The sequence below is a fragment of the Callospermophilus lateralis genome, chromosome 7, assembly GCF_048772815.1.
Source record: "Callospermophilus lateralis isolate mCalLat2 chromosome 7, mCalLat2.hap1, whole genome shotgun sequence".
Taxonomy (NCBI): Eukaryota; Metazoa; Chordata; class Mammalia; order Rodentia; family Sciuridae; genus Callospermophilus; species Callospermophilus lateralis.
This window is the reverse complement of record NC_135311.1, coordinates 104,992,655-105,015,471: the sequence shown is the minus strand read 5'-3', so window position 1 is coordinate 105,015,471 and position 22,817 is coordinate 104,992,655. Positions and strand designations below refer to the sequence as shown.

Below are 22,817 nucleotides of genomic sequence, written 5' to 3'. Positions count from 1 at the left end.
TAGGGTGCCTAGAGCCTCAGGGGACAATGTGATAGAAAGCATAGAGAAGACAACGCAATGATGCGCTCCAAAATTTCTTCTCTGCATTCGCATCCACATTGCTAAACTCAGGCTCAAGCCTTTGCGCGGTTATCTAAATCCAGGCTTCACCTGGGACAAGAGGTGGGGCACGTACAAAACCTCAACATATGCTCTGGTATCTGAACCACTAAGCAAAATGCTTTTTATCCTATTTCAGTAGTGAATCAATTTTTGATGGACATTTTACACTTCGCAAGGTATGATGAGCTCATGTACACACGCACACACGCACACACATACACACAGGGTAACTGACAAATACATAATAAGGCATTCTGTTTTGGGAAAAGCAATTCACTTGACGATATGATAAATTTCCTTTATCGTACTTATCAAACGAACATTGTGGAAACCATGGCCCGGGACTGGTTTCGAAATCTCAGTTCCCTAAAAGGTGCTTTCGGCTTTTAATGGGAGTAGAAAGAAGTAATAGTCCAGAAGCCCTGGAAGATCGCAGTGCTAGAGCTAGAGCGAGAGAGGGTCGTACTTGCAGCCTTCCTGACTACGCTAAGCAACCTTCACCAAAGGGCTGAAAATGGGGAAAGTCCCCGTCTTGGTCTCTGTACTATTTTGCTTTACACTGCAGTTTCAAGAAAACAGATCCACGCAGAGACACAGTGAGAGGCAGGAAACAAACTTTCCGCCTGAGACATGGAGCTCTGCCCATAGCCAATCCACGTTCTACCGAGGGGCTCCGAAGACATCCTTTCGGTCCCTTTGAAACTCTCTCCAGACTCCCAACTCTGGCTCCAGGCTCCCTAGTAAGGAAGCTAGAGCCCAGCGCTTCCTCACCGCCTGCAGAAAAACCCAGGGTGGGGGTGGGGGAGCTTCAAAACCGTTAGGTTGCTTTTTTTTTTTTTTTTTTTTTCCTCCCTCGCTAAGGTTTCTTTTCTCTTCTCTTCCTGTCCAAATATTTCAAATTTCCGCGCCTTAAATAACAGTCTCCTTTTATTTAGTTAGTTTCCTCGGCAGGTTTGGCCGCCCACTTGTCTCTGTCCCTCTACGAGCCTGAGACGCCACGGGCGCCTAGTTGCTGCTTGCAGCCCCCTTGTGCTGCCCCAGGCCCAGTTTGCACCGCATCCAGCGCACGACTAGAGCCACAGCACCCTCCTGCCGCGACCTCGCATGACCCGGCTGTCCAGGCACCCAGAGCCACTAAGGCCGCCCCGACCAGGACGCCAGCCTGCTTCTCAGCTTGACTTCCCTTCCCGAACTTGGGAGCGTCTTCTGCTTTGGGGTTTGGATCACCATGGCCCTGGAGCGGCGAAAGGGCTGCAACTATAGGAAGGCAGCGGAGAAGGCCAGTGGCCGAAGCCTGCCCCAGCCCCCACCCCGCGGGTAACCTTGGAAGCGCCCTCAGAGTGAGTGTGAGCGCTGCCGCGCCAGCCGGCTGGGGCTAGCTGGCGCTCCGCGCAGCGGGCAGGAGGCGGGAGCGTGGGGGCGGGGAAGGGGAGCGGGGCTCGGCGCCTCCTGGCCGCCACCTCAGCGCCCCGGGAACTGCGGGTTACCCAGGCGGCCAGCCCTCACCCCCGGTCCTGGCCCTCAGGCAGCGGTCCGCGAGGAGGCGGCAGCCACCCCACTGGATAGTTCTGGCGACCTGTGCCTGAGGACTGGGGCCGAAGGGCGGCGTGGAAGCGGGAGTGATCGGGCGGGTGAGTGCCTAGCTCTCTGCAGAGGTGAGCTGGCGGCAGGGCGACTGGAGCAACTCGGTGCCCAATGCCAGTGCCAGCACTCCGTTCCTCCTCCCCCCATGACAGCTGAAGAGAGACGGTCTCTAAGCCTGACGTCCAACTGAGAGGAGACAAATGCCTCTTTAGCTTCTTATCCCCGGCACTATTCAGAAAGTTACCCCGTGATTTTTGCCTTTCTCTTAAAATCCTAGAGGTACAGGACCAAAAATGCACGTTCATTCCGAAAGACCCTCAGCCTGAAACACAGTGAATTAAAGGACTGTTTAGAACACCTAGAGGGAATCTTTTTTTTTTTTTTTTCAATCCCAAACAGTTCAGAAAATCCACTTGAGATCTTAAGCGATGCCTCAAAAGAATAAAACTCCCCAGATTTGGGTGTAGGCTCGGTAAATTAGGTTTCAGGGAAATGTTTAGCCATCTGCTGTAGAAACATTATGAGAACTTCAGGTGTTAGGATGTGGGTTTGGAATTTTCTGGGTTGCCTTTAATCCTCACAGACATGAAAACAGCTTGGTAATGCCCGGCAAGCGAGCAAAGGTTATCCTTGCCACCACAGCACCTGTGAAATCACAAGTGGAACTCACATATTTTCCTTCCTGAGTTCTAAAATGGCTTCTGAACTGTCCAGAGGTACCAGCATATACGGGGGCGGGAGAGGGGGGTGGCCACCGGGGACAGGAGAGTTTGTACACTTAAAAAAAAAAACACCACACATATTATTATATTAAAATTTTTGCTTCTAACTTTCCCCTATCCTCATCTTCATCAATCCAGGAAGAATTTTAGTGTAGGCCTACTTAATAATTTTTATATACTGCCTTTTTCTCTTTCCTCACCACCACCCCAAACACACACACACACACACACACACACACACACATCCCAGCCCAAAACATCAACTCTTTAAGGGAAGAAGTAAAAAACTACCAATCCTTATCCAACTACACGTCATTTACTTTGAGCACTAATAAATCCTACAATCAATGCTATGAAAAAAATAGTTCACCAGGACCTCAAACACCTTTAACGGGTGTAATTAGTGATATTGTCTTTTAACATGAAATCAATGGGACAGATTCTGGAATTGATAGGTGAAAAACTCAAAATTCTTCCTGGAAGTATTTGGAGACAGAGATATCTGCTCCTTGTATTTCATTGTACAATAGTATTTTAGGAAAACAGATACTTTTTCTTGACCATATATAAAGCAGAATCATATAGACCAATTTTATTTTAGTTATATGCCTTAAATCTTCAAATTACTTACATGAATAGTGAAATTTCACATATAAAGGAAGACTGCCAACATCTTTTAATGTTGAATTTTTAATTTAGAAATTCAACCAAATTATCATAACCATATTAAAATACAGTCCCCTCCTGTGTTCCCTTCAGTGTTCTGTTTGCTTAAGCTGTTGAAAAAGAAGTCTTCCCTGAGTTTAAAAAGTATGCTTTGGATATGTGACTTCCTAAAATAAAAAATAATTCACTGATATTTAGGAATAATTATTCTATCATTTGACAATTCTGTATACAGCTAATGTAACAGTACCTCCTTCTTACATTTTGGAATTATTATATTGTGCATTTTGGGCTCCTTCGAGCCCACATAGTTCATGTTCCATAGTTTTCTCCCCTAGATGTTTTTGTTAAAAAGTAACTGCCTCCAATGATACAGCAACATTCTGATGCCCATTCTGCTAATTCAAGCACTTAAGACCAAACCTATACAGACTATTTAAAAATGACACGTGTTTCTTCTATTGTCAAAGTTTAGAACACATATGAATAAATAAAATCATTTGGAAGCCTAGAATAGTTCACAAATCAATAACAATCTTATATTGTGTTGATGATTCAATATAAATAAAATACTTATATATTAGAATAATAATTGTGATCAAATTATTAAATTAAGCAGCATCTGATGATGATTAACAATATAATATTCCCTTTTCAATACTCAAATAAACAGAGTGTGTTGTGTTATGCTTTTTAATTGTGAAAGATAATTTTACATAATAATCATCATAAGGAAAAAAAAGTAATTGAACACCTCAGAATCTCTTCTTCAATGTTAAGTAAAACAAAATTAAGACTCCCTTCTTTTTTTTTTACTTTTTCTTTTCTTTCTTTTTTCCTTTCTCCTCTTTTATTTATTTATTTATGTTTTGCTTCCATATTTTAGATAATGAACAAAAAAATCACATGTAGAGATTTTTTCTTTATTACAATTTTTCTTTATTCCTACTTCCTCAGCCATCTCTCTATTCTCAAAATTTTCTTGAACTTTTTAGTTTTCATCCCCATTAATTCAAATTTATCATAGGCCTGAGTCAAAAAACATTCATATTTTATTTAAAATAAAGTTAAGTGAAAAAAATGGATATTAAGTTATATATATGTTGTGTATTTATGTTTGGAATATAAATTAGTTGAAATGATAAAATGTTTAATATTTTGACATATGCTAAGATTTTTAGCATAGAATCAAAATGTAAAAAACTCTAAATTTAATTTTTACTCTTCAGAAAATAATTTAACATAGTTTAATTTGTCATAATAAGAGAAAGGTAATTGTTTTAACTACTAAAAAGTTAAATTATTAATACTTACAGAAAATATGAAGAGAAGACTATGATATCAAATCCAAAGCAATTTTTAGAAAATCACATATTTTAATTTTGGAGTACATTATTTTATAGTCACATTTTGAACTTGGCACATGGACTAACATTTTCTGTGTTTAAATTTTTCTATTTTATGTAATAAACAGGTAATCAAAATAATGTTTTTTTGGTTCTGTTATGTGAGAATTTTTTAAGATATACATGTGTATGTTGAGATATTTCTTACTAAAATTCAATACTAAACAAATGGACATTTTGAACAGAAACTGTCAATTTATCTTAGATTACTATTTTAAGATATTAAATTATGATCATATACAGAAATATAAGCTGACAATTTTGGAGGATGTATGTGAGATCATTTTCATTAATGAGCCAGGGAAAGCTAAAAATTAAAATCTGAATACTGAAACAATGATGCAGGTCCTAGTTCTACCTGTTATTATTTCACATTCTTATCATGAGACAAATACATATAAAACCCACTTACCATTCACAATTTGTAAAGTTCAAGTATTAGAAATAGAATTGTGATGGTGACAAGAGGAAGAATGGATAATTTCAATGTTTTAGATAGTAATAGCTCTAGATTAATTAAATATTAGTTATGTGATGGATAATTTGCTAAAGAATCCAAAAGCAAAGATGAAACAAGACTAAAAGATATTTGCCCAAGAATCAAAAAGCAGGACAAAGAAGACCAAAAAGATGGGTTTTTTTTCATTATATCACAATAATAAATATAAGCAAATTAGTTTTCCTACATGGACAATTTTCTAGTTTCCTGGGAATTTTCCACTATTTTTATTTGGATAATGTTTTAAAATACAAAGCAATGGACCTCACTATTTATAGTAATATGTGTAAATCATATACATATTTAACTTACATACAACAGACACATGTTCTACCCCAAAATAGCAGCACCAAGCTTAGCACCATTCTGAAAGGGTTAGTGGATACTACTGGACATCTGGACTAGACTGAGGGGACTGTCCAATGTGAAGTCAAAATAGGGCCACATAGGAGAGAGCATTGAACTGTCTGAATGCTGGCTAATTTGCTCAAAAGTAATCAAAATGGCTCTGAGCTAGTATAGTTATTTAAATATGTGATGTACCTCCTGGAAAAGCAAATAGATCTATACAAAAACAGTTAAAAGAAGGAATATTTTATTTTTAGTCTAGAGGGATATAACAGATATAAGAAAAATTTTAAGGTGGCAATATAATAAAGAATTGTACATAACAACATCAGCTGAAGATCAATGATTGTTTTCAAATTCTTTTAAAAGACTTACTTATGTTTTAAAGATTTTAAATGCACAATTTTTTGAACATGGCTATTACTTAAGAATACCAATACATATTAACTTATTAATATTCTAATTTTTTAAATTCCCATGAAAAAGTACTCCAAAATACTTTTTGGTCATGAGACCTTATTGAAAGAACTGATACCATACGCTGAGGTTAACAAATAAAATTTCTGGCTTATCTATATAGAAAAATTTAAAGATCAGTGCTTTCTAAGGAAAATATTATCTCAAAATACAAGGATGAAGATCTGTGAATTTTTAGTTCTACTTTCTTTATTCTTATAAGGAGATTATATTTAGAAACAATGTAATATTAATATAAGATTGCAATAGTAAAGTAATATTTTATATTACTTTGAGTTTAAATATATAGAATTTAAACAATAGAACAGTGTATAGCTGCTGTGAGTTTATTCTACTTATCAACAAAACATACTGAAGAGAAATCAGATCAAAACATCAGACATAAAATTCAAGCTACAGGATAACAATGATATTAAATCAACTGACAGAAAAATTATCTGACACAAAAATCAGTTCAGGGAAAGGAATAGGAAGGGAAAATACTTAAATCTCTTTCCATTAGACAAAAAATTTTATTAGTTTCTTATATAATACTGTAGAAAATTAAATCTTAAGCATTTATGAAAGTGTTATGAACATCCTAAAAATAAGTGGTCTCTTTTTAGGAAGTGTGACAGTAATTTATCTGAGAGGAGTCTCTGAAAATGTTTTAATGTAATTATGAATATGTTAGCATATAAAATGTGCTTGACAGTATTTTGAATTATATTTAATTTGTCATCATTTGTAGACTAGTAAGTCATATACATGCAAAAATAAGCAGTATTTTATTAAATGTCTGTTTTAATTTGTTTTCTTGTTCATTCAGTTTACATTTCAATGGGAGAAAAGAAACACATAAGCAAGTTAATAAACATTTATCTTACATCTGTTTTACCTAGTTTAATATTCATAACCCCTTTATGGGTTGTTATATTTTTATCCCATTTTACAAATCAGAAAAATCAGATTTGATGATGAGCAAGTAACTTGTCCATGGTCAAACTGGTAATTTATAGCACAAGACAAACTCATATCTTTTTCTATTGCACTGTGACCAAATGGAAAGATCTTTCATAAAAATTGCCACAAATAATTCAACAAAATGATCACATGTTAAGGCCCCATTATTATGACACCTAATAGGTTTATGATCTTTGGGACTAATTATATCTGAGGCTTTCAACATCTGTAAAATGGGAGCAATAATACCTAATTTTCCTTGTTATTGTAAATAATAAATGAAATGTGTGCAACGTTCTGGATACTCAATAAGCCTTTACTAAACAGCTGTTATCATTATGGAAATTCAAAATAACAACTTAAAATAAGTAACTTAAAAACTATTAGGGTAAATAAAGATATGGCAGCCACATAATAATTGGGAAGTAAGTGAGGTATAAGCAAGTGTATGATAGTATGTTGCATAGATGGCACCAAAAAGCAGCCTTATTAGGGAAACTCTTATTAGAAGGCTAATGATATTCATTTAAATATCCCACTGTAGAAAACTTCTCGTACTAAAAAGAAAAGGAAAGGCTACCCCAAAATAACTGTTTATCTTTCTAATTTGTAATCTCTGGGAATGTCTATATTTAACAAATATATCCAGCAAACATTGGAAAGTGACTACATGGACAGAAAATTTATTGTAAAATCATACATAAGTAGGTATTTTGAAAGATGTCTTTTTATTATTTTGGAATAAGTGAATATGATACTCTGACTTAAATAAGAATAGAAAAATAGCAAGCAGTTCATAAGCATTACAAAATGGCACCCATAATTAGTAGTCAGTAGAGGATAGAGAATGGCTTTAGAATAAAATATTTTTAATTCTGGTGTTTACTATGCATCTTACCTTGGAACAGGCACTTAACCTTTGACCTTCAATTTTTTCATTTGTAAAATGAGTAAAATAATATTTACTTTACAGTATTGTAATACTCATAAATAGTATTTATTAGCAATCTACTTCAAACTCTTAATATAGGAAATATGGAAGGTTATAAACAAACAGGTTTCCTGAGATGTAGATTTAGTGTTATTTGTCAGAAAGGGAAAAAAAAAAATTCCTCTTAGATGACCACAACCCTAGTAATACATTTGCCAGTTAAACATGAAAACTTCAAGTTAAGACCTAAAGTCATCACTCTAAACAACTTTACGCACCTGTGCTGTGCATGTGATCAATTTATATATGCATTCTTTTTTTAAAAATAAAAGAAACAAAAGGAAAATAGCTATATATCTACTGCCCTTTACTTAATACGAAGATGATGATGACTACAATTATGCCTTGTTACTTACATTTTTAATTTATATAGCTCCTTCTTGGAGTATTGAAAAGAGATTGTTTCCTCATTTATCTTCCTCCATAAGAATAGGAAAATGTGTTTCTTTTGGACAACTCACTACCCCCAATTTCTAGCATGATGCCTACACATAACAGGTGCCCAGTAAATACATGCTGAATGATCAAAGAAAGTAGATGAATGATAGGATAAAGAAATCCTGGCTGGGGTTGTAGTTTAATGAAAGAATGCTTGCCTACAGGTGTAGGGCCCTGGGTTCAATCCCAGCACTGAAAACAAATTAAAGAACACTATTTTATAACCAACAATGTAATACTTGATTAGAAACCATTGTATGAAAGGTTGCAGAAAAACTGGACATCTATATGATCTCAAAGTATCACCCCTAAAATTATCATAATAAAATGATTTGATATGTGCTTCTTCTGCCCACCCCCCTCAATGCTGGGATGGAACCCAAGGCCTCATGCATGCTACACAAGCACTCCACTACTGCGTGGATATCCCCAGCTCTTTCCAAATTTATTTTGAGATAGGGACTTGCTTAGTTGCCTCGGCTCACCCTGAAATCCCACCTCAGCCTCCTGAGTAGTTGTATTACAGGGGTAGGCCACCAGATCTAGCTTTTTCTTCAGGTGTTGGGGGAGCAGTATTTCCCTATACTGCCTAAGCTGGCCTGAAACTTTGGGGCTCAAATTTTCCTCCTGCTTCAGCCTCCTGAGCAGCTGGGACTATAGGTTGGCATATTTATAGCTGATGAGCTATAAATAGCACCCTCCACACCATCTCTGGTACTAGGGATTGAATCCAGGATGCTTTACCACTAAGCTACATCCCAGTCCTTTTTATTTTGAATTCTTTTTTATATATTTTAATCCAGGGTCTTGCTAAATTGCTGAGGCTGGCCTCAAACTCATAATTCTCCTGTCTCAGCCTTCTGAGTCTCTGAGATTACTGATGCATGCACCACTGTGCCCAGTGGCATATGTCTCTTGATGGATACAGTGGTAAGTACACAATATTACCTGCAAAATATTCTTGCCAAGAATGTATAACCTGGGGCTGTGGTAGTGGCTCAGCAGTAGAGTGTTCACCTAGCACATTCAAGGCCCTGGGTTTGATCCTTAGCACCACATAAAAAAATTAATAAATAAAATAAAGGTATTGTGTCCAACTACAACTAAAAAATAAATATTAAAAAGAATATATTTTTAAAAAATAGAATGTGTAATTAATTATGAAAAGTTAATTATATAAATACAGACTGAGACATTCTTTTAAAAAACTTTTTTATGAGACAATTAACTTTTTTAAAAAAATACTATCCCCACTATTATATATAATTATATACACCAATGAGAAGGAAAAATATTATCAACGAAGAGTAGTCCAAAACTGTTATAGATTTAAAGTGAATATGGAGGGGCTGAGGATGTGACTCAGTGGTAGAGCACTTGCCTTGCATGCATAAATAAATGAATAAAACAAAATATCTGTAAATAACTAAAAAAAAATTAAAAGTGAATATGGAGATAATATATGCATCAACAATGCATGAACTTATCATTAATTCTCAAATATGAGACAGTTTTAAAGAACTTTTTTGAATAAATATGGAATATAGATTAGACATGATTAGTTTATCAATGCTAAGTTCTTGGGTGTGATAATAGCATTGTGATTATGTAGGAGAACATCTTTGTTCTTAGAAGATACCAAGAGCTTGTTGTTTGAAAAGATTAATAATATTTACAACATAGCTAGATTAATGAAGAAATGGAGAAAGTGAAAATTAATTACTACAGATATTTAAGAGATAAAGGGAAATATTATGAACACATTTATTTTTAAAAAGTCACCTCTCTAGAAAAATTTAAGTGTAAATACAGTATTGTTAATTTGATGCACTATATACAGTATATCTCCAGAACTTATTTACTTTGCATAACTAAAACTTTGTGAGTTTATCCTTTTTAAAAATCCTTTTAAATCCTTTATGGAGTACATATATATTCACAATCAAAAAAAAAAAGAAAAGAAATTGAATTCTTAGTTTAAAACACTGTGGAAAAGAAAACTGCCGGCACATATGACTTCACTACTTAATTATATCAAACTTTTTTTCCCCTGCACTGGGGATTGAACCCTGGTCTCACAGATACTAAGCAAGTGCTTTGCCACTGAGCTAAACCTCCAGCCCCAATTTAACCAAACTTTTAAGGAAAAAACTATACTCCATAAACTGAAAAAAAAAATAGAGGAGGTAAGTGCTCACTTTAAGATCACATATGCTAACAATTGGAATGATACAGAGATTAGCATGGCCCCTGGGCAAGGATGACACACAAATTTGTGAAGCATTCCATAAAAAAATAGAAGAGGTAAGAATTATTTCCAGCTCATTTTATTCTATCAGCACACCCTATACTCAATCTAGGTATCATAAGAAAATAAAACTACAGAGTATACCTCATGAACATAGACACACAAAATCTTTTCTTAAAATAATCATGTATTTTGAGATGGTGTCTGTTTTTCACAGACTGATTTTAAACTCATGGACTCAAGTGATCCTTCCCCATAAGCTACAGCACATGTCACAGCACCTAGCATAAAAATTCTTAATGAAGTATTAGTAAATAGAATTCAGCAATATATACTAGAGCTTAAGAAAATGAAGTTTACCCAGAAGCCCAGGGCTGATTTAACATTCAAAAGGCAATCAGTTTAATTTACTACATTAAGAAAACTATGATTATCTCACTAGATTTAGAAAAAAGTATTTGCAAAGCACAAAACCCATTCATGATTTAAAAAAACAAACTCAAAAAATAGGAAGAAAATAGAACTTCTTCAATCTCAAATAGGCATTTAGGCAAAATGTAGAGCAAAATTGTACTTAATTTGTGTGTGTGTGTGTGTATGTGTGTGTGTGTCTATCTGTCTGTCTGTCTGTGTGTGTGTGTGTGCGTGTGTATGGTGTCTGGAGATCAAACTCAGGGCCTAGAACATGCCAGACAAGTACTATATCACTAAGTTATACCCAGCCCAGTACTTAATTTTTAGTTTGAATGCTTTCCTCCTCAGATCAGGAAAAACGATAGGATATACACTCGTAACACTTCTATTTAATGTTATACTGGCTATCTTAGCCAGCTGGCTCTAGCACATTATAAAAATGCACATAACCTTTGATCCAGCAACTCTACTACTAGGAATTTACCCTAAGGAATTCTAAATTTCTCTAGATTAATTTGTACAGTTGTTTCCTTGACATCTCTTATTGTGTATCTGATAGGCATCTCATATTTAGAATATCCCAAACTAAACTGTTAAATTTTATTTTATAAAACCTGTTTTATTTCCTGTATTTTTTTATCTCACTAAATAACTTATTATCACCCAAATAATCAGGATAATGAATCTTTTTTTTTATTTTTTTGTGATGGGTGTGGAATCTAGGGCTTTACCCATGCTAGGTAAGTACTCTACCACTGAGCTAACCCCAGCCCAGAATAATCAATCTTGACATTTTCTCTTATACCATTTAAACTATTAGCAATTTCTCCTGATTACACATATATAAATATATGTATACACACATACATATATATGTATTATGAGTTTGATGACTTATTACATTCATCATCATTGAGTCTCATTGGTGCTAATTAGGTGACATAAGAATCTCTGAAATAATCACTTGGTTTTGTCTTACCAATATGAAGTCATGCCCATCTTGGGGCATTGAGTCAATTCCATCCAAGTGTCTGGATAAATGGATACCAGCAAAAAGACAGATTTGCAGTATTATAACCCAAATCGGTCTCATAAACATTAAGTAATTTGACAAGCATATAGTGGAACTAAGTAGGAGAAAAATAAATAAATTTAGCATTTAATCTTATGATGGTCTATAAATGTTTTCAAATTTTAATTACTTTATGGAACCTATAAAAATCCTTGGTACGTGTTTTTTTAAAATATTGTTTTAGTTGTAGATGGACACAATACCTTTATTTTGTTTATTTTTAATGTGGTGCCTGGATTGAACCCAGTGCCTCACGCATGCTCAGTAAGCGCTCTACCATAACCCTGGCCCTAGAAATATTTTTAATTACCTAGAGCCAGTGTGTTCTTTTAAAAAAATCAGATTAATGCTTAATAAATCTTTTTCACATTGAATAGAACAATGATAATATATGCAAATTCATGATACATTTATCTAAATGGTAAAAAATGCTTTTGTTTCCTAAGATGCTCTTAATTCAGTTTATATACTTAAAACATAAATGAAGACCTGGTCTAAATCTTTGTGCAAGTATCCTTTTCAACTTCTCTTCAGTTTATTATTGATTTTGCTGGCTTCTTCAGTAGATCTCAAGAGAATAGTTTTCTTCATTTGAAATACATAATTGCCAAATAGGGCATAGTTCTAAACTTCAAATAGTCACAGTCTTATAAAATTCACCCTGACTAAACAAGGATGGAACTGGAGATCATTAAGTGAAATAAGCCAGACACAGAAATAAAAATATCACACTATCTCATTCATACTGGGAATCCAAAAAAGTTGATCTCAGAAGATGAGAGTAGATTGGTGGCTAGCAGAGACTGGGGAGAGTATGGAGGAAGGAAAGATGGGGAAAAAATGATCAATGGGAACTAAATTATAATTAGAAGTGTGAATTTCTGGTGTGCTATTGCATAGTAGGTTGACTATAGATAATAGTAATATAGTGTTTGTTTCAAAAATTTAGAAAAAAATATTTTGAATGTTTTTTAAATTTATTTTTTAAAAAATTTAGTTGTAGATAGACACAGTGCCTTTGGTTTTTATTTATTTTTATGTAGTGCTGAGGATTGAACCCAGTGCCTTATAGGTTCTAGGCAAGTGCTCTATCACTGAGATACAACCCTAGCCTCTTGAATGTTTTTTTTTTTTCCTCTTTTTTGGCGACTTCTTCATATATTTTTGAAATATTTTTTAGTTGTCAATGGATCTTTATTTTATTTATTATATGTGGTGCTGAGACTTGAACCCAGAGCCTCATACATGCTAAGCAAGTGCTCTGCCACTGGGCTACAGCCCCAGCCCCTCTTGAATGTTTCTGAAGGTTGAAGATATAGATGTTTAACATTATGCAGCATATACAAGTATATAAGTATCACATGGATATCAGCATGGTACCCCTACTAATGGTATAAATTTTACATTTTTACATATCTGTAAAAAATAAATTTAATTTTTAAAATTACCCTATATAACTGAGATAACTACCTTATACACAAAATTTCAAATGAATTATTTTTATTTTTTTAAAAATTTTGAGACAGGGCTGGGGATGTGGCTCAAGCGGTAGCACACTTGCCTGCCATGCGTGCGGCCCGGGTTCGATCCTCAGCACCACATACAAAGATGTTGTGTCTGCCGAAAACTAAAAAAAATAAATATTAATATTCTTAAAAAAATTTTTTTAAAAATTTTGAGACAGGGGCTGGGGATGTGGCTCAAGTGGTAGCGCACTTGCCTGCCATACGTGCAGCCTGGGTTCGATCCTCAGCACCACATACAAAAAAACAAAGATGTTGTGTCCGCCGAAAACTAAAAAAAAATAAATAAATATTAAAAAAAAATTTTCTCTCTCTCTCTCTCTAAAAAAAAAAAAAAAAAAAAAAAAAATGAGACAGGGTCATGCTCAGTTACCCAGGGTCTCATTAAGTTAGTGAGGCTGGCTTTGAACTTGCAATCCTCCTGCCTCAGCCTTCTGAGTCACTGGGATTACAGATATGTGCCACTCTGCCCAGTGAATTATTATTGCCTTTTTTTTTTTTTTTGATGAGTCACCACTGAAGTGCTTTTATTGGCAGTATGTCTGAACGTACAAAAAAATTCTCAGCTGATGGAACAAGGTAGTAACAATTACAGATGATAATAGGAATAGTGGACAGGGGACGCGGCTCAAAAGAAATCAACATCCTATGGGGCATCCAGGTCACAATATTCCACAATGGCCCTTGGGTCTCCACGAACCATCCTGTTGCAAGGTTTCCCAGAATAATCACCCTGGCCTTGAAAAAATACAGAAAGCTTCACAAATTCGCAAGCCATCCTTGCACAGGGGCCATGCTAATCTTATCTGTATTGGTCCAAATTTAGTATGTGTGCTGCCGAAATGAGCATTACTATTGCTTTTAAAAGTGATAAATTCTTTACATTTAAACATAGGTGAGTACTACTATTCAAGGAGGTTATCTCTGTTGGATGCAATTTATAAATTCAGCATGTATAATCACATCCAACTACATATAATGTAAAAGGATTACAATAAAGGCTAAGATGTAGTCAAGAAGATAGAGTTGGTTTTTGCCTATATGGAATCACATTTATATAGATGTGGTTTGTGCTGCCTGCATATGACCTAGCCACTTAAATATAGTTCTTTTTTTCAGTCAACTCCAAATGTCTTGATCCTATTAACTCCCTTGTCCTCAGATATAAAAGTGCTAATGTCTTTTAGCTGTTTGTTGTTGTTGTTTTTATTTTTTTTGTGGGTTTGTTTGTTTGTTTGGCATGTGTGTATATGCATCCTGAGGATTGATCCCAGGGCCTCATGCATGCTAAGCATGCACACTACCACTGAGCTACACTCCCAGCTGTCTTTGGTTCTTAACATCCTCACCTTTCCTTGTTTTTCCCTTAATCTTGCCCATTTATTTGTAAAATCATTCCTTTATAAACTCTCTTAAGTCATTTTGATTATGCCACCAGTTTTACTTTAATTATTATAACCTATCTCAACATGGAATCTGAATGAAGGATGAAGTTTGATATGTTCAGCTCCTACTAAACTATAACTTTGCTTGTGTAAATACATTAGAAGGCTATAGGCTAATCTTCAAAAATAGCATTGCTTAGACCAGTTACATGAAGGAAAAGACCAAGTTTAATTTTTTAATATTATATTCCTTGTAACTGACACACTGCAATAAATATTTGCTCATTTATTTATTTAACAAATATTAACTGAGTACCTGTTGTGTTTCAGACCCTGTTTAGGCTCTACCAACAGAAAAAATGGACCAAGTCCCTCCTCATCTGAAATGAATAAAAGTTTCATTCCACACATAGGTCCATGTGGTCTTTTTTTTTAAAAAAAAAATATTTATTTTCTTTTAGTTGTAGTTGGACATAGTACATTTATTTTAATGTGGTGCTGAGGATCGAACCCAGAGCCTCACATGTGCTCTACTGCTGAGCAACAACCCCAGTGCTCCATGTGGGATCAAAATAGCATTTACATTAAAAAAAAGAAAGAAAAAAGAAAAGAAAGCATGCGGTAGACAAATAAATTTGGGAAACAATTACTCAAAAGTTGAATTGATTTTTGTTGAAGATTTTTGTAGTTACTTTAACAAACAAATATAAATTTCTAAGAGGGTATTGATGAATATGCAGTTTCCCAAGCTTTGAAATCACAGAACCCCCTTTTCAAGGAACAAAAATCAACATTTCAAAATAGGCTGTAACGTTTTGGGAGAAGAACATGGTTGTTGCTTTGAATTTTTTAACCATTTTAAAAAATTTTTGACTAGAAATACAAATTACCTGTCTGATCCACACCCATTTGTCAGTTGATTTTAAAAATGTACAACACTCAATGACCTTTATGATTTTAAGATGAATTCATGCCTCTTTTAGAAGATACAAATGAAATTTAAACAGTTTTACAGTTGACTCATGGGGTGATATATAATTAACAAAAGATTTTCAGAAAATAATTTGCTCTTCAAAGAAGTATGTAGGACATTAAAACATAATAATTTTAAAATTATCAAAATTGAATTCAGGGACATATCAACAAAACAATCTAAATTACTGATTCACCAGGATGACCTGATGCACAAACCATATATCTTCACAATTTTGTGTCTTATGTGTTTTTTTATTCACAGAAGTGATTCTAGTTCTACTTCTTAATCAGTGTGGTTTTGAAAAAAAAAAATTCTCATCTCTAAGCCTCAGTTTCTTTAACTACAATATGAGATAATATAGCTATTTCACAGGATTAAATGAAGTTATATATATGAAATTCTTCTCACGAGATTACAGACAAGGAGAACAGGCTAGAATGATTCATGTGGTAATGGGTTAGTTGAATATTTTAGTTAAAACTCATGTTTAATTTAATATAGATAGTTAAATATAGACATATTTATAGATATATGTATGTACATGGGTTAGTATATGCACATATATTTGTTCTGTCATCTGAGAGAGCCTAGAGTAAATGACATCCCAGAGGCACTGAGCACAGTTAGTGCTTAGATTTTGATATTTAATATCATTCTCCATAAAAAGGAACCAAGAGTCTTTGAAGAAATGGCTGATTCTAGGACTGGGGTAGGAAATATGTAAGATGAAGCTGGGTCATTTTATACTGTTAGAAAATAAGGAATTGGTGGGGCTAGAGTTGTGGCTCAGTGGTAGAGTGCTTGATTTGCATGCACCACATACAAATAAATAAATAAATAAAATTAAAGATATTGTGTCCATCTACAGCTAAAAATATATTAAAAAAAAAAAAAGAAAAGAAAGAATGTTCAAAGAAAATCCCTGTGGGTGCACACAACTGATGAGATGTGGTCAAAGGAACATAGAGGCCAATTGAAAGAACTCACAATGACCAAAGTTAGAAAAATTTGAGCAATTAAGTAAATACGGCAGCACTGAATTATAATGCAAATATAAATTTAATATCCAGTGATCCATACTGATACAAATAAATGATTGAATAAGTTAAGAAATTGGGAAGAATAGACACATACCTAATGCAGAAGAATTCCAAATATTTCGATAACTCCCCACTCCTTAAGTGAGAGCTGCACATAGTGATTTGCTTTTAAAGAATATATATAGGGGGCTGGGGATGTGGCTCAAGTGGTAGCGCGCTCGCCTGGCATGCGTGCCGCCCGGGTTCGATCCTCAGCACCACATACAAACAAAGATGTTGTGTCTGCCAAAAACTAAAAAATAAATATTAAAAAATTCTCTCTCTCTTAAAAAAAAAGAATATATATAGTAGGGAAAGGTGAAGAGAGAAAAGAGTAGCTTTGCAATGGAAAAGCCTAGAAAATTACTTTAGTCATCTAATTGAGGTCAACATCAAAAGTCCTAAGTCATGTTGATGGTATGTAACCTTGACAGAATGTGATGAAAATCAAATTTTACATTTGTAATATTTTTCTAGAAACCTTATATAATCTGTCTACTCATGACAAAAACAGTAGACAAATTTCAATAGTTATCTTACAATATACCTGAATAGTCCTCAAAACTATCAAGGCCTGCAAAAATAAAGAAAATCTGAGAAAATGTCACAACCAAAGGAACCTAAAAAAACAATAAAATAATGTAATGAGGGATGTCAGATGGGATCATGGAACAGAAAAAAGACATTAAATAAAAACTAAGGAAACATGAATAAACTACAGACTTAATAATAATGTATTTACTGGTTCATTAACTATAATAATATAATAATGTATAAGATTAATGACAGGGGAAGCTGTGGGGATGTATATGGGTACTTTGTACTAACTGCTCAATTTTTCTGTAAACCTAAACCTATTCTAAATAATAAAGTCTTACTTAAAAATGCTTCTCATATTACCCAGTATATGAAAGGTGTTCAGTAAGTACTATATAATCATTGTTATCATTAATTAGTAATACTAATGATATAACCCATGTTTTTCCACTTGGCACCAGTTTATGTTCACAAACATAATCTTATTTACAATAATCATCATTATTTCAATGGAAGCTATTATAGCATGGATAAAAAGCATTTTAGATTTAGAGAAAAGCACAGAGATGAAAAGCCTGGCTCTGAAACTTTACAAGCTTTGTTACCTTAGAGAAGTATTTACTTTATCTCTCTAATTTCCTCCTTTTAAAAATTGGGCTAAAAATAGTACCTACAATAGGGCTGGGGTTGTGGCTCAGCAGTAGAGTGCTTGCCTAGCACATGTCAAGCCCTGGGTTCCATCCTCAGCACCACATAAAATAAAATAAAGGTATTGTGTCCATCTACAACTAAAAAATAAATATTTAAGAAAAAATAGTACCTACAATAACTGCATATTGCTAGAATGATATGAGACAATGTAAATATTCATTTGTTCATTTTACTAATTTTTATTGAGTGCCTACAATGAGGAAAACCAAGAAATAAAAGAGTTCTTAGGATGGGGGGAATAGAGATTGGGAATAGTGGGAATTCAGTTATGGATCTGTTAAATTTGATGTTTATTGGCTATCCAAATGGAAAAGTACAATAAATGTTTATATGTGAATGTCTTGAACACAGAGAAGAGGTCAAGGTTGGAGATAAAATTTATCTTTATAGTTTTGTATCTGAATAAGTACCTGGAGAACATGCCAACACTTTGAGCTCCAGTACAAAAAGAATGCAAAAGGGGCTGGGGGTGTAGCTCAGTGGCAGAGTGCTTGCCTAGCAAATGTGAAGCACTGGGTTTGATCCTCAACACCACATAAAAATAAATAAAATAAAGACATGCTATCCACCTACAACTACAAACAAAAATTAATTTAATTTAAAAAACAGCAAAAAAAGGCTAAGGAGAGAGAACCAAAAAGGTGAGGAGAAAAATCAGAAGACAACATCACAGATAAAAGAAAGAAAAGTTCAAGAATAAAAGTGTTGAATGTTACGGAGATACCCAGTAAAATGAGGAAATATTACCCATTGGCTTTGGTAATAGTAAAGTAGAAGAAAAATTTTGGTGAAGTGATAGGGATAGCAGTCAGAATGAAATAGGGTTGAAGAGTAAATGCAAGATGAAGAAGAGTGAAAAATGTGTGGAGACCAGGTTGAGAATTTCACTGTGAAAGGGAACAAAGAAATGAGGCGGTAGCCAAAGATGAATTTACTGCCAAGGGAAGACTTCTAAAAGTGGGATACTAGAGTGTGTTCTTAGAATTGGAATGATACCATGGAAAGTAAGAAATTCATCATACAGCAGGGTATTAAAAAGGTTTTGTTATTGTTTCTTTGTTGTTGTTTTTTTGGGGGTACTGTGGATGGAACTCGGTGACACTCAACCACTGAGCCACATCCCCAGCCCTATTTTGTATTTTATTTAGAAACAGGGTCTCACTGAGTTGCTTAGCACTTCACTGTTGCTGAGGCTGGCTTTGAACTTATGATCCTTCTGTCTCAGCCTCCTGAGCTACTAGGATTACAGACATGCACCACCGTGCCCAGCTTATTGTTTTTATTTATTTGTTTTAGTTGTTGTTATAAGACCTCCAATCTTGCACCTCCAAAATCTCACCCAGTTATGCCTGGAATTCAGAGAATATCTCATGTGAGATCATGAATAACTCATCTTCTACCATGTGTCTTGTACTTGCTAGACTCTCTTTGGTAAAATCTCTTGACCTCCAACAGCTGGAGATATAATGATGCCTCTGCATTGCTACTAGTCCTGAAGCTCAGTTTGAGTCTTCTGATGTCCTTTCCAAAACCATTGTATCTTTGCTCCCAAAGCTGCTAGTGCCAATATACCAAAATCCTTTAGTTGCCAAAATTCTAATGAATTTCTTAAGAGTTTTCAATGGGCAATATTTGGAACAGAGAAGAAAATGCCTTTCTCCCTCACTTTATATACATGGAAAACAAGCAATGCTGATTGTAACCCAGGGCCTCCTATAGTAATTTGTGAAAGTAGCCTGTTCTGTTTCCAGATAAAATGCCTTTCCCTAAGGAACTCAAACTTAAGTCCATTAGCTGGGTCTGATCTTTAGGACACACCCCATCCTGTCTTCCCAATTGTTTTTTTCACCCTCTTGCTTTTAAAATCTCTTTATACTCCTCTAATTTTTTGCACAGAAATTCCTACAAATTCCTAGTTCATCTAGCAGATTGGTTTTTAGAGTCTAAATCCCAAAAATGGGAATATAATCTAGGCTAAAACCAGAAATTTATCTAAAAATCAGTGTGGTGTAGTATACCAAAGAGGGGGTAGTGGGAGTGGTCTGCTCTGAATGAAGGCAGTAAGTGGGTAAACCTAGTAGAGAAAATTTGAACAACAATATAAAACTGACTAAATGTAGATTTTCTTTCTACTATCACAGTGCACCAGCTATTCTAAACCATGTCAGTGACAAAATACCTGCTCCTCCACGTATCTTGTTGTTCTAAGTTCTAGATAACTGTGCAGTTACACTATGATTTTTTTTAAAAAATTTTTTTAGTTGTAGATGGACACAACACCTTTATTTTATCTATTTATTTTTATGTGGTGCTGAGAATCGAACCCAGTGCCTCACAAGTGCTAGGCAAGTGCTCTACCTCTGAACTACAATCCCAGCCCTGCACTATGATTTTTAATAATATATATGTAAGCTTTGTTCAGCATATTTATTATTTAAACAATATATTTGACATGACAGTTAATTGGGAGTCAGCCTCCAATGCAATTAAACTCAGCTACACATTTTTCTTTTAAGAAGTTCACAATGGTTCAGACTTGCTGTGAACACTGAAGATGCTCTAACCTCTTTTCTCTAACCACTGTAGTACTATATATTTGTGTATTTCAACAATCCATTTATTATAAATAATGATAGTAGATTTTATGAAGATGAAGAAACAGAATTTGGGTTACTTTGATTCTGTCATTTTCTTTTGTTTGTTTTAAAAATATTTTATAGTTGTAAATGTACAGCATGCCTTTATTTTATTTTATTTTATGTGGTTCTAAGGATTGAACCCAGTGCCTCACACATGCTAGGCAAGCACTACCACTGAGCTATAGCTCTAGCCTCAATTCTATCTTTTAAATGAATATGTCCCAGTGGCTTGGGAGGCTCAGGCAGGAGGATGCGAGTTCAAAGCTAGTCTCAGCAACAGTGAGGCACTAAGCAACTCAGTGAGACCCTATCTCTAAATAAAATACAAAATAGGGCTAGGGATGTTGCTCAGTGGTTGGATGCCCCTGAGTTCTATCCCCAGTACCCCTCCAAAAAAATGGGCAAATGATTTGAATAAGCAGTTCTCAAAAAATAATCAAATGACAGAATATATGAAAAAATTATCATCATCACTAATCATCAGAGAAATGTAAATCAAAACCACAGTGAGATATCATCTATCCCCATTAGAATGACTATTTTTTTAATATTTATGTTTTAGCTTTAGGTGGACACAATATCTTTATTTTATTTTTATGTGGTGCTGAGGATCGAACCCAGTGCTTCACGCATGCTAGGTGAGCGTGCTACTACTTGAGCCATATCCCTAACCCTAGAATGACTATTTTTTTTAAAAAACACACCAAATATAATGCTGGCAAGAATGTGAAGAATAGGAAACTCATACATGTTGGTAGGAATGTAAATTAGTACAGCCATTATGGAAAACAGCATGAAGGAAGGTTCCTAACTGAAAACAGAACTAACATGATTCAGCAATCCCACTACTAGGTATATATCCAAAGGAAATGAAACCATTACATCAACGAGATACGAGGATTACAATGTTTTCTACAGTACTATTCATAATAACCAAGATATGGAATCAGCCTAGGTGTCCATTGATGGATGAATAGATGAAGTGTGGTACATACACAAAATGAAATATTTAGATATAAAAATATGTGAAATTCTTTGTGGCAACATGGATGAAACTGGAAGTCGTTATGTCAAATGAAATAAGTCAGGCATAGAAAGACAAATACTAAGTCCTTTGGGTATAGACCAAGGAATGGGATAGCTGGGTCAAATGGTGATTCCATTCCAAGTTTTCTGAGGAATCTCCATACTGCTTTCCATATTGGCTGCACCATTTTGCAATCCCACCAGCAATGTATGAGAGTGCCTTTTCCCCCCACATCCTCGCCAACACTTATTATTGTTTGTATTCTTAATAGTTGTCAATCTGACTAGAGTGAGATGAAATCTTAGAATAGTTTTGATTTGCATTTCTCTAATAGCTAGAGATGTTGAACATTTTTTCATATATTCGTTGATTGATTGTATATCACCTTCTGAGAAGTATCTGTTCAGTTCCTTGGCCCATTTATTGATTGGGTTATTTGTTATTTTGGTGTTTAGCTTTTTGAATTCTTTCTATACCCTAGAGATTAATGCTTTCAAGTGCAAGTGGAAAAAATTTGCTCCCAAGCTGTAGGCTCTCTATTCACATCACAGATTGTTTCTTTTGCTGAGAAGAAGCTTTTTAGTTTGAATCCATCCCATTTATTAATTCTTGATTTTAATTCTTGCGCTATAGGAGTCTTATTAAGGAAGTAGGGGCCTAATCTGATATGATGGAGATTGGGGCCTACTTTTTCTTCTATTAGATGCAGGGTCTCTGGTTTAATACGTAGGTCCTTGATCCACTTTGAGTTGAGTTTTGTGCAAGGTGAGAGATAGGGGTTTAATCTCATTTTGTTGCATATGGATTTCAAGTTCTCCCAGCACCATTTGTTGAAGAGGCTATCTTTTCTCCAATGTATGTTTTTGATGCCCATACTACAGGGACACAGCCACATCAATGTTTATTGAAGCACAATTTACAATAGCTAAACTGTGGAGCCAACCTAGATGCCCATCAGTAGATGAATGGATAAAGAAAATGTGGTGGGGCTGGGGATGTAGCTCAAGTGGTAGCACACTCCCCTGGCATGC

At 34.8% G+C, this 22,817-nt stretch overlaps 1 long non-coding RNA gene and 2 other non-coding genes across 3 annotated transcripts; 2 read left to right on the top strand and 1 right to left on the bottom strand.

The window, feature by feature from the left end:
- The first annotated feature begins 972 nt into the window (after positions 1 to 972).
- On the top strand, positions 973 to 15,225 carry LOC143404630 (uncharacterized). The gene is made up of 3 exons (XR_013091924.2): positions 973 to 1,442; positions 8,979 to 9,105; positions 15,148 to 15,225. It is a non-coding gene; the product is annotated as an uncharacterized LOC143404630 (long non-coding RNA).
- LOC143405288 (U6 spliceosomal RNA) lies at positions 10,366 to 10,470 on the top strand. The gene has a single exon (XR_013092009.1). It is a non-coding gene; the product is annotated as a U6 spliceosomal RNA (small nuclear RNA).
- Positions 14,176 to 14,282, bottom strand: LOC143405416 (U6 spliceosomal RNA). Its single transcript, XR_013092113.1, has one exon. It is a non-coding gene; the product is annotated as a U6 spliceosomal RNA (small nuclear RNA).
- Positions 15,226 to 22,817: the final 7,592 nt, after the last annotated feature.